The sequence below is a fragment of the Anser anser genome, assembly GCF_964211835.1.
Source record: "Anser anser genome assembly, chromosome: 10".
In the NCBI taxonomy this organism is placed as follows: domain Eukaryota; kingdom Metazoa; phylum Chordata; class Aves; order Anseriformes; family Anatidae; genus Anser; species Anser anser.
The window spans coordinates 25,504,810-25,515,992 of NC_139730.1; the positions used below are offsets into that span (position 1 = coordinate 25,504,810).

The following is an 11,183-nucleotide window of genomic DNA, read 5'->3' on the forward strand; positions in this document are numbered from 1 at the left end:
AGCGCAGGCAGTAAAGTAATAGTGCTCCATTACTAGCGTGAGCAACAATTATATATAAATCGCAACCATTATCTATTAGATAATAGGTAATAATTAATAGATAATTGCAAAGCTCCAAAAATGCAATAAATAACTGATTCCCCTCAGAGAATGTCATTTGCATTTTTATATTAAAAAGACTCCAGAGTTGTAATGGATTAAAATCCTACGAAAGTGAAAGAAATGGCATCAGCCACTAGTTCTGCAGAAGCTAAAAGTAATACTGATAGAGTTTTGATGGAAATTTTTCCTTTGTGTGTTTAGCTTGGGGATTCCTTTTAAATCATTCATACCAGCAAGTTAGTTCTTCAAGGCCGTTTCTTTGAGATTAAGTGACAGGACTTCTACTACTCTTTTCTTCTTGGAATGCTTCTTGGTATTCTTACGTCAGCCAGAACATTTGTCTCTGTCGCAGATGAGAACAATGACCATAGTTAACAAGCCCAAATCTTCAAAGTCTAAAAAGCCATCTTCAAGGCGGTCTGGCAAATCCAAGAAACCGAGTACTAAAAAACCGATGTCACGCACCGCAAACTGGGGCCGGATACCACCTGCAGAAGATTCAAGCCAAGTCTCTGTGGCCCAAGGATGTGGAGGTGCTATTTATTGTAGATCCTCTGAAAAATCTAAGCCTTTTGCCCAAAGAGATCTAAGTAAGTCTGCGCTTTATCCTGCCTCCGTTTTCTTCAAAACAAAAGTAGAAAGTGGTAGTTCTTGCTTGTTGCACTGATAGAGAACGGGACTACTGTGAATAAAGACTTCCAAAGCGATTCTCCTAAGGCAACTGAAGTGACTGACGTTACAGAAATTAATTTTGATATATTTACAGTCGACAGAGAAATGTGGGGAGCATTTTGTAATGCACTGATTCATCCATATCTTTTCTGTTTTGCAAAGAAAAGTGTTTGATTGTTGCTATTCACAGGTTCCATTATTCACAGGTTTTTGAATGTTAAGATTGCTCAGGAAAAGATCTGATATTTGTAGGGGTACCGTCATTCCTAGTTATTTGTTTTTACATTGTCCTTGCATTTATTACCATATAATTTCAAGTCTAAGTTTGTGGTTGAAGTTATAATAAGGAAAAAAGCATATAATAAGGAAGAAATTAAAATGGTTGACTAAACTTTTTTTTCCCAAAACGTTGTGTTGACCAGCCAATTTGAAGATGGCGGTATTAAAGGTGTCTGCAATAAGTTTTTCTGTTTTGGATTGTAGCTAGTTCCTCTAGGTGCTCCCGCAGAATAGTATTTTTACTATGCCTATATATACTTTATATATTCACTATACCTATATATACTTAATACCTTTCTTAGAAACAAACAAACAAAATCTCTTTTTAAATATAACTTTCTTGCAGTTGTTAATGATGGAATTGCTCCGCCACAAAGGATTCTTTTTCCACCTGAGAAGATACGTATGGATTGGCAAGAAACACAAAGTGTTGGAGTTGGCCTGTACAATCTTGGCAACACGTGTTTTCTTAATGCTACTCTACAGTGTTTGACCTACACCCCCCCACTTGCCAATTACATGCTTTCTCTTGAGCACAGCCAGTCATGTGAGTACTTTCTAACAGTATTTTAAATCTGTTGGATAGTGTGAAGGTGAAAGAACAGCAGTGATTCTGTGAGACAAACTTACTTGCCTGATTTTACCTGTAGACGCTGGCTTTGAGCATTGTATTAGCAGTGGGCTCGGAATAGCATATGGAGTGCGTTTAACGCACCATGTGTTTTTTTTGTTTGTTTGTTTGTTTGTTTTTTTAAAAGGATCTTTTCTTGCTTCATGGGAATAATGAAGTGCATTGGACAGTAATGCATTTAATGAACATTTGGCATTTGGGCTATTTGGGCTTCCTGCTGCTAGAAAGGCAATAAAATTTAGGATGTTGGCATCATAGGTCTTTAGTCTGCACAGCCGAGGTTCCATAATGCACTACAATAAATGGTCTGTTCGTTGTTGAACCAATTAAAAAAAAAAAAAAAAAAAAAAACCTAGAAAGCAATATGAGCTGTTATGAACACGACTAGATTTTTTTGTGGGACTGTATTAAAATCTAGACTGATTTTGTCCTAAATAAAATGTTGTACTATAAAGTAAATGTTGTACTAAACCTGTATGCTTTTTAGGCTGGTATCTTTGTATCGATACCTAGAAATTTAACTGTTTTCTTCCTGTATATAGAAATCGTTTCAGTTGAGAATCCTGTTGAAAAAAGGAGGGCAGAAGTACTATTACATACATTACTGTAATTTTTCCTTTCTCCCAAAGGACTCGTAGCTCTGTATCATGAAGCTCACCTGACAGCACTGTGCTGAAAATAACCCACGTTCTCTTAATGCTGTATCATCAAGGTCAAATATTCTTTCCTCATACATTTTGCAACCTGTGGAGTTCACATTCCTGTCAGCCTTTACAAACGTGACTTTGCAGTAGTCTTTTAGATTTCTCATCACAAAATGCACTTGAATACAGGCTTAATGGATATTTTTATTCTATAAAGTTGTGTGAAATGAAATGTTAGGAGACTGTTGGGACAAGGAGAGTGGATATTGTATCTATAGTTTAAATGTTACTTATATGTTTGTTTGTAGTTATGTCTGTTTCGCTAGACTGGGATGCTTTCTTCTTTCACTCTTCAGGTCGTGAACAAGATTTTTGCATGATGTGCACGATGGAGACTCACATTAACCAGGCCCTGCGTTGCACTGTTGATGCCATCGAGCCTACGCGTGTTATCAATAATCTCAGTCGTAAGTGGCTTCAGATGTGTTTCTTTTTCAGCATCTTGTAATCTTCAAATAATTATTTGATGTGTATAAATGGTTTTAACACTGTAAAGAAGAGAGATTTTAGAAACAGGAGAATTACTTCATTTTTAAATGAGGTGAATACTATCATCTTCTTATTTAGGAATAGGACAACATTTCCGTTTTGGCAGTCAAGAAGACGCACACGAGTTCTTGCGCTATACTGTTGATGCTATGCAGGAAGCGTGCTTGAATGGAAGCACCAAGTAAGCATAAACAAATTCACTTTTATACGTTCTCTAGCACCTTTTAGGCCTTTATTTACTATCAAAACTGAAAGTCTAGGTCATCCTTGGTTTTCATAAAACTCTTTGAAGAGTTAACTGTGTGCCTTAAATCTTCTGAGGTCTGATTATAATTTATTTCCAGATTGGACAGATCTTCTCAAGCTACCACCATCATTCATCAAATATTTGGAGGATTTCTAAGATCAAGAGGTACTTTTAAAAATATTCCTGTCCTTAGAACTGATCTGTGTCTTTTGTCGGTAGTAAAGCAGTCTGTAGTTTGTCTGAAGTAGTATCTATCGACAACTTGAATGTGGACAGTTAGTCTCCTTCACGTGTTGTTAAGCATTTATATTTTGCTTCCAGTGAAGTGCTTGAATTGCAAAGCAGTTTCGGATACGTATGAGGCATTTCTTGATATCACTTTGGATGTAAAGGTAGGAGGTTTTGTAAATATAATTCATGATGTTTAAGTACATGTATAACTTTCTAAATTAAACTTGTTTAACTTAAAAAACCAAACCACGTACAATGTTAAAATATAAGAGCTTGGTGGTGGTTAGAAAGTGGATTGGACTTTGTCCTTCTGTGGAACCCCTGTAGTCTCCACGTCTGCATTGGGTTTAAGGGGAAAGAATTTTATTGCTGCGCAAAGTATAATACTGTCACACTTCTTTGTTGTTCTACCTCAATATACGTCTAATTGTTAGACTGTTGGATTTGTTGCCAGTATTGATGACAAAGCACACTATAGATGCTGTCTGCGTTACTGGAAAATGATTTGTTTCAAAGTAGAATGACTTCCAGGTGAGGTAAACGCTGAGCATGCTCTTTCTGCCTCCTTCTTGACAGTGCTCATAGTAGATCGCTTAAGTATGTGTTAGTCAGGTTCTCTTATAAACTCCTAGTGCGTCTCTGGAATTTTGAATTTACAGTGACTTTACGCTCTTCTCTCTCGCTCCTCTAGGCGGTTTCATCTGTTACCAGAGCTCTAGAACTATTTGTGAAACCTGAAGAGCTGGATGGAGAGAATTGCTACAAATGTAGCGAGTGAGATTATTAACTAATTATGTCTTAATGCTAGATATTAGTTTTATGTATTGCATGACTTAGAGCGTAAGTTATCCTTTAACTTCATTTAGAAATAAGGAGACGCAGCATTGTTGTTGTTGTTGTTGCTTCATTTTCTAGTAGTGGTGAGCTGGAGCAAGGAGCTATGGAGAATGATTTGGAGTGGAAGGCAGCAGCAGGTTCCTACAGGTCCTAGCGTTCACTGTGAAACAAAGTTAGATTGAGTGTCAGGGAATGTGAGCTGGCTCTGTGGTAATGAATGTTAGCAGCCTGTGCTGGCTCACTAAACAGCGTCTTGCACAGCTCTTGAACTGTGAAACCTGTCGATGTGGACTAATGTCCGAAATGAGCTCCCTTAAGCCTAACCCGTGCACAGGGAAACCCTGTTGAGTTCAGGCGCTCTCTGTGCTGATCAATATGTAAGATGTTTCTACGTATGTGAGAAACAATTGAATATTTGCATAAGATGGTTTGGCAAAACAAGCTGTTAGTCAAACATCCCCTCAGAAAAGCACAGAGTGCCCGGCTCAGTTCTGTAGAATTCATGCCTGACCCCTCTAAATGAAAAATGCAGTATCCACTTCTTGTTGTTGGATACTAAGGAAATTAGGGTGTCGAATCAAGAGCGTCCAATAGGTTATTAAAGCAATTTAATCCCAGGTTCGTCTTGGCCTGCGGATCCTAGAAAGCAACATGCAGCGTATTCAGGATTCTCATAAGTGATGTCTGAGGAAGAGAAAGAACTGTAATAGCACCTCACATCTGAATTGCATGGTCCTTCCTTAATGTGCTCTTTGAGGTGTGATCGGTTCAGTCACACTTAAAGCCAGAATTTTCCGTCTTTTTGTGAGTTTAAAAGGAAAGGCCTTGCACATGTACAGTACTTTTTCCATTGCTGATAACTGTTATTAGTCTTATATATAACTCATTTTTACTATTTTTTGTTTATATTTTATAACTCCCTGGTAATACGCTTTCGTGAGAGATTCCTGTTCCCGCTATGCTCTGAGTTGTTGGTAAAACTTACCTTCTTCTCTGTATTAACAAACGTGACATGCAGTGCATGGGTTTATGAAAAGAAAAAACCAAACATATGATGCAAGTAAATATCATTCAAATAGCATAAGCATGCATGAGACATTAAAACGAGTTTGTTTTGGGGGCAAAAAAGATGATGCTTTCAAACACTTGTCTCTGCTTGTTTTTAAGGTGTAAAAAGATGGTTCCTGCATCCAAGAGATTTACCATACACCGTTCTTCCAACGTTCTCACAATATCACTGAAAAGATTTGCAGATTTCACAGGTGGAAAGATCAACAAGGTATATTTCCCGCTGTAATGCAACTCTGTCATCATGTAATGGGACATCCCCCAAAGCTGAAAGTTGTTAATATTTTCAGACAATAATTGTAGACTAACGACTACGGCTTATTCTTTCTCTTAATATCAGTAAAGTTCCTGCTTGACAAGAAGCATATACTTTCCTCTGAGAAGGCTAATTCATCAGAAAACAGTTGTCTGCAACTTCTAGTATTAAACGTTGCTTATGGGAAGACTTATTTTTAGTGAATCAAGAGATATATTCATATAATTCCAGTCTCTGTTTTTTGGAAGTGTTTTTCTCTGGCTAGTCCGCGAAGTACTCTGATATAATTTTTCTATCTTCTTGGTCTCTCTTTAGGAAGTAAAATATCCTGAGTATTTGGACCTCCGAGCCTACATGTCTCAATCAAGTGGAGAACCACTCATCTATGCCTTATATGCGGTGCTGGTGCATCATGGTATCAACTGTCGCTCAGGACACTATGTATGCTACATAAAGGTAGAAGTCGACATCATTTCTAACAGGGTAAAGGTTGTGCTGGCAAACCAGTTCAAGTGTTACTAGTAGTACTGTTTCTAGGGAAAAAGATTTCATTATATGTTTATTTGACACGTGTGTATTTTATTGCTATCTGTGATTTCATTTGGAAAACATGCAATTCATCTAAAGATATCGTTGTCTTTATTTGCAGGCTGGTAATGGACTTTGGTATCAGATGAATGATGCAAAAGTAGTCCGTACTGACATTAAAAGAGTTCTTGGTCAGCAAGCTTACTTACTTTTTTATATCAGGTAATAACAAGTATTCAAATGTGTTCAGAAGAGATTTACTCTCCTGTTATTGATACTTTTCTTTTTGCAAGTGTTTTTCTTTCTCTCCCAGGAAAAGATGATTATTTCTCTAATTCAGTTCTGTCTAACCTGAAATTCTCTGTCATTTATTATCTTTTGTTGCTTGGCCTTAAACTGCAGCACTTGTGTAAATTGCTGTATATGTGTTATCTGTAGCTGGCTAATTTAGAGAAGGAGAGAAATGAAGGCCATCTGTGGTGTAAGAATGAATTATTGCTCTGAAAGTGATAGTCATAGTAGGAAGACTGTTACCTACTTTTCAGTTTGTAGTCTTGGCTAAGTCTTCTGTAGAGAAGGCTTCCATATCGTATGAACTGTTCCTATAAAATTATAGGATGGGATTTAATCCAAGAGTAGGCCGAAAGAAAAACTAAACTGAGATCACTGCTCTTTTCTGAAGGCGCTATGATTTGACGCTCGGAGAACGTGCTTTTTACTTAGCAGCACCGTCTTATCCCTGTTCATTCCCCCCTGGTCAGCGGGGGGCTAACAGTAAGCAGGCTGGATTTCTGGGACCACGACTTCCTCCTCATATGATTAAGGTAATTTAGGGAAGCGGGAGGGCAGATAATGGCACCAAACGGACAGTGGGTTTGGGGTTTGGTGTGGGGTTTTTTGTTTGGTTTTTGGCATCTTTGTTTTGTTTTCCTTCCCACGCTGCAGCTGTCTTCACAGCCCTCATGCTACAGCCAGAGTCATTCAAACAGTGGTTACTGCTGAATTGCGCAGCCATGCGACTCCATTGTTTATACCTCCTAGACAGCTTTGTAAAGCACAGAGAGCTACGCTCTTTGACAATTTAAGTAGAGTGTACTAATCCTCGAATCATTTAAAAGAGGACTTGTTTTTCCTATCGACGTCACTTTAGCTAAGACAGGGAAACCAAATTGTCTTATTCCTGAGCACCAGAACAATTATTCCAGGCTTTTTGGGGTATGTTTAAGGGGGAAACTAAATATATTTGGGAATAGCTTTAGGCAATGTTAAGTTGTTTGGATGGTTTTCAAAAATGATGTTAATTTGATATCAATATGCAGTAAACCAAAAGCAGGAATTAAATACACTTATGGGACTTGCATTTATCTTTTAAGGGCAGTGTTTTTTGCTTTTTAGGTGTTAAGACCATTTGTAGAAATACTTAGTAGGAGAATGACATGTTTAAAAATGTTAAATGGAGTGTTTGCATTAACCCGTCTTGCAATTTCTTCTTTTTAAATACAGAATTCAAGTCGTTTAAATGGAAATGGATCCATAAAAGAGGATGCAAATACCACTGGTGTCACCCTAAAAAGGCCATCTTCAGCACCACCAATGGCCTGTGTTCAAGAACAGGCGATTACCAGGCCTTCAATTACTGATACGTCAAAAAACCAGAAGATCACCATCAGTATTCACAATAAATTGCCTGCTCGTCAGACTGTGTCACAGCCTGACTGTCTTAGCAGTGCTGTGGAGGATGAAGATCTCTACAAGGCTGTTCCTTCATCCACAATCACAAATTCGGTAAAGCAAATGAAGCAAATACAAATACAAAAAAAAAAAAAAAAGAGTTTCTGCTGAAATTTTTGTGGAGCCAAAGGTGAATGGAAATCCTAAACTCAGCTCTGATAACACAGTCCCTTACGGTGCAGAATCTTCAGGAAAATCTGAGGAGGAGTCAAAGGGCTTATTTAAAAGGAATTGCAATGCAATGTGGAATTTTGGTTGGAAAGGTAGTCCGTACATCGCAGAATTCCCATTCTTCCTGTCAGAATGCTGATGAAGGAAGATCCCAGCATGAGCTGCCAAACACTGATTCACTGAATGGTGCTATTAGTTTAGTTCATGAATCTAAAGAAAACGGACTGAAACTTGATGATTCCACTTGCCAAGTTGAACCTGTTAAACCTTGTGAGATGTTCTTTTCTAAAACAAACGGATTGCTTGAAACATAGTAGTTTGCTCCATCGAGAATTTCTCACCCACGATGTATTCGGGAGTGTTTATCATGTTCCTAATTCAGGCGAAATGCTGAGAAAACACAGCACAAATTTGATCGTAACCCTTTGTGATATTATGCCATTAGAATTTGCAGAGCTGAGCTGACATTAGAACTTGTCAGCTTAAGCTGAGCTGAGATAAAAATTCTTAAGTTTCATAAAGTAGATTTTGGGAGGTGAGTTGGCGTTATCTTTGAAGTGTAGATAATGCATACAACACAAAGCGATCTTGCTTAGCATTTAATGTAGAAATTCTGAGAAGACTAGTCCTCAGCACAAATGGTATTTTTTCTGTCTGCTGACTTGTGCGTTTTAGTTGCAGATGCCTGGAGCTATGCCTCCAGTCCCTCGAGAAGTCATCATGGAATCCCTCACGGCCAGCCAGCTGAACAGCTTGTCAGAGGAAAGAAGGTAAAATGAGCACAGTCTGATTAAGACAAGATTTTATGGAAGTTCATTGCGGTTTTATCTGTCTACTAATACTATTTAATGGAAGGATTTAAATCAGTAGAATTCCGTACTGTATGGCCAGTGTTGCGAACAGAACTAATGATCGACACTGTGCATAGCACTCTGATGCAGGCTGGTGCCTCGCGGAGAACTTGTGTTTCTTCATAGAATGTTTTTCCATTTTTCTCCATTATCTGGAGAAACATTGGCTGTTCCCCCGTCGCCCCCACCCCTTTTTTCTCAGAGCAGCAGGTGGAGGGAGACGGAAACGTGTTTTTATTTTGTGCAGTGTCCCGGGACCTCCGAAATCTACTGAGAATGATGAATACCTTGAACAGTACCAATGTGATGACCGTGGAGACAAGGAGAAACCAAGAAGATCAAAAGAACATGAACTGATTTCAGAAGAAAATGTTTTCTACATCAAAGAGTCTTCTGAGACTGGTGAGAAATTGCGGCAAACTTCCCCTCTAAAGTCTGACAGTGAATGTAGTTCTAAAAACCTTTCCTCCTTAGCTGTTACAGATAGATGCCAAGATACAAAGGACGAGACTAAAAAATCTGACAAAGAGCGTTACCAGAGAAAGAGGGAACATTCTCCTACTGAAGAGAAGGAGAGTCAAAAAGATGGTCATTCCAGCAAGAGAAGGTGCTCTCGGAGTGTGGAAGTTGTTAAGCAAAAGCGTCACAAGCAGGAGTATTGGGAGGGAAGCAGGTACAGATCTTCCCATAGTGAAAGGAACAGCCCTGATAATGGCAGAAGACCAGTAAAATATTCAAAGTACAGATCTCGAAGCAGAGGAAGATCAGAACAAGATAGCGCTAGATATTACCATTCCAAAGGGGAAAGAAGTTGGAGCAGAGAAAGATACTATCAAGATGAACCACGGAAATGGGAAAAATGTAGCTATTACAAGGATTACTATTCACCTCATGCAGCAGGAGACAGTAGAGAGAGAAAGTTCTCTCACGGTGATAAAGACTTTGACAAATTGACTCAGACTTACTCCAGCAGGTCACATAAGCGTTATCATTACAAAAGCAGATGGCCTCAAGGTTCCCTCTTGCGAGAGGAAGATGTACATCACTTTAGCACACCCAGAGCAGACTCACATCGTTGCTCAGTAGCTCAGCAACATTCTGGAAAACATTCGCGTGAGAGACATGCACTTCCACCTGTGTCAGCTCATTTGGAGAACTGTCGCCAGAAAAAGGCAAAAGAAGGAAACAGAAAAAGACAATATACTCGTGCAGAAGGTAGTGAAAGTGAAATAGAAAGGCAACGCAGAAAGGTAGAAAAGGAGGTTTTAGGTGGTGAAAACATGAAAAAATATAAGAAGTTCTAGAAGAAAAAGAAGTCTGAAGATAAACAGGGAGAGAAGGATTCCAAGTAAGCAGGGATTCCAGCCTAATCAGCATTTTTTTTCCTAATTCTTTTCTGGGTGCTTCTCATGTTTTGTTTTTTTTTTTTCATAGTTTCTGAGTTATTTAGATAGCATAATCTGGCTGGGGATCATGACTGGGGATCATTAGGTTGATCAGTGAAGACAGGAAAGGTATTGCTGAATTGTGTCAGAGCACTAGCTTTGGACCACGTAGTTCGAATCACATCTGCACACCATTCTGGATTAGGTTAAAATATTTTTTTTTTTTTACTTGCACATATTCCAGAGCTAACCATTGTTAATGATCTGTGTACCAACCAGGACCTATGGTCCTTCAATCTGAGGGCTTAAGTTTGCTGCATCTAAAGGAAGTTACATGTGCACAAAGTACCACAAAATAGCTGACATGCGGCAAATCATCGCCTGTGGTAAAATAAATAAAGTTTCCTGTATGCAACAAGTGCCACATCTTTTTTTCTCTTTTTAACTTGCATGTTTCTTTCAGACTTTATGATTTGTATTTCTCTGCGCTCCACTTTGACAATGCCAATCGCAAGCGTAACAAAAAGAAGAAAAAGGAGAAACATCAGGAAAGTGAAAGGCTTCTTGGAACACTTAGATCCTCGTTTCCAGAAGAAAACCCGGGAGAAGAAGGAAGAATCCCATCCTCCAGATGGCTCTTTATGAGAGCAATGCAGAAGTGAGGGCAGTAAACAACCTCACAAGGAAGGGAAGCCTTCCAGTGCAGGTGAAAGGAAGAAACATCGCATCCAGCGAGTATATTAAAGGTAAGCGGCTGCAGCATGTTTATGGGATTCCTTTTAGATTAATCTAGAGATTATCTAAAACAGTCTTTAAATGCTTGATGACTGAACAGTCTGCTGGATATTAAAATATGTTTTGAAAAATATGTTTCAAATGTTGTTTTTTCAGCTGTGTGGGGAGAACAAATACAGTGGCTATGAATATTTTGGCTATTATTCAGAACAGCATGTGGAGGGATATGTAAACTATGTAATATGTAAAAATATGTACTATGTAAA

General features: G+C 38.6%; 1 pseudogene across 1 annotated transcript; it reads left to right on the plus strand.

Annotated features, from left to right (window-relative positions):
- The first annotated feature begins 309 nt into the window (after positions 1 to 309).
- On the plus strand, positions 310 to 10,844 carry LOC310904792 (ubiquitin carboxyl-terminal hydrolase 42-like; annotated as a pseudogene). Its single transcript has 15 exons — positions 310 to 692; positions 1,400 to 1,600; positions 2,685 to 2,795; positions 2,956 to 3,058; positions 3,222 to 3,289; positions 3,446 to 3,516; positions 4,047 to 4,129; positions 5,360 to 5,471; positions 5,832 to 5,972; positions 6,166 to 6,266; positions 6,727 to 6,868; positions 7,548 to 8,257; positions 8,628 to 8,716; positions 9,045 to 10,145; positions 10,646 to 10,844. The product of its transcript is annotated as a ubiquitin carboxyl-terminal hydrolase 42-like (transcript).
- The last annotated feature ends 339 nt before the right edge of the window (positions 10,845 to 11,183 follow it).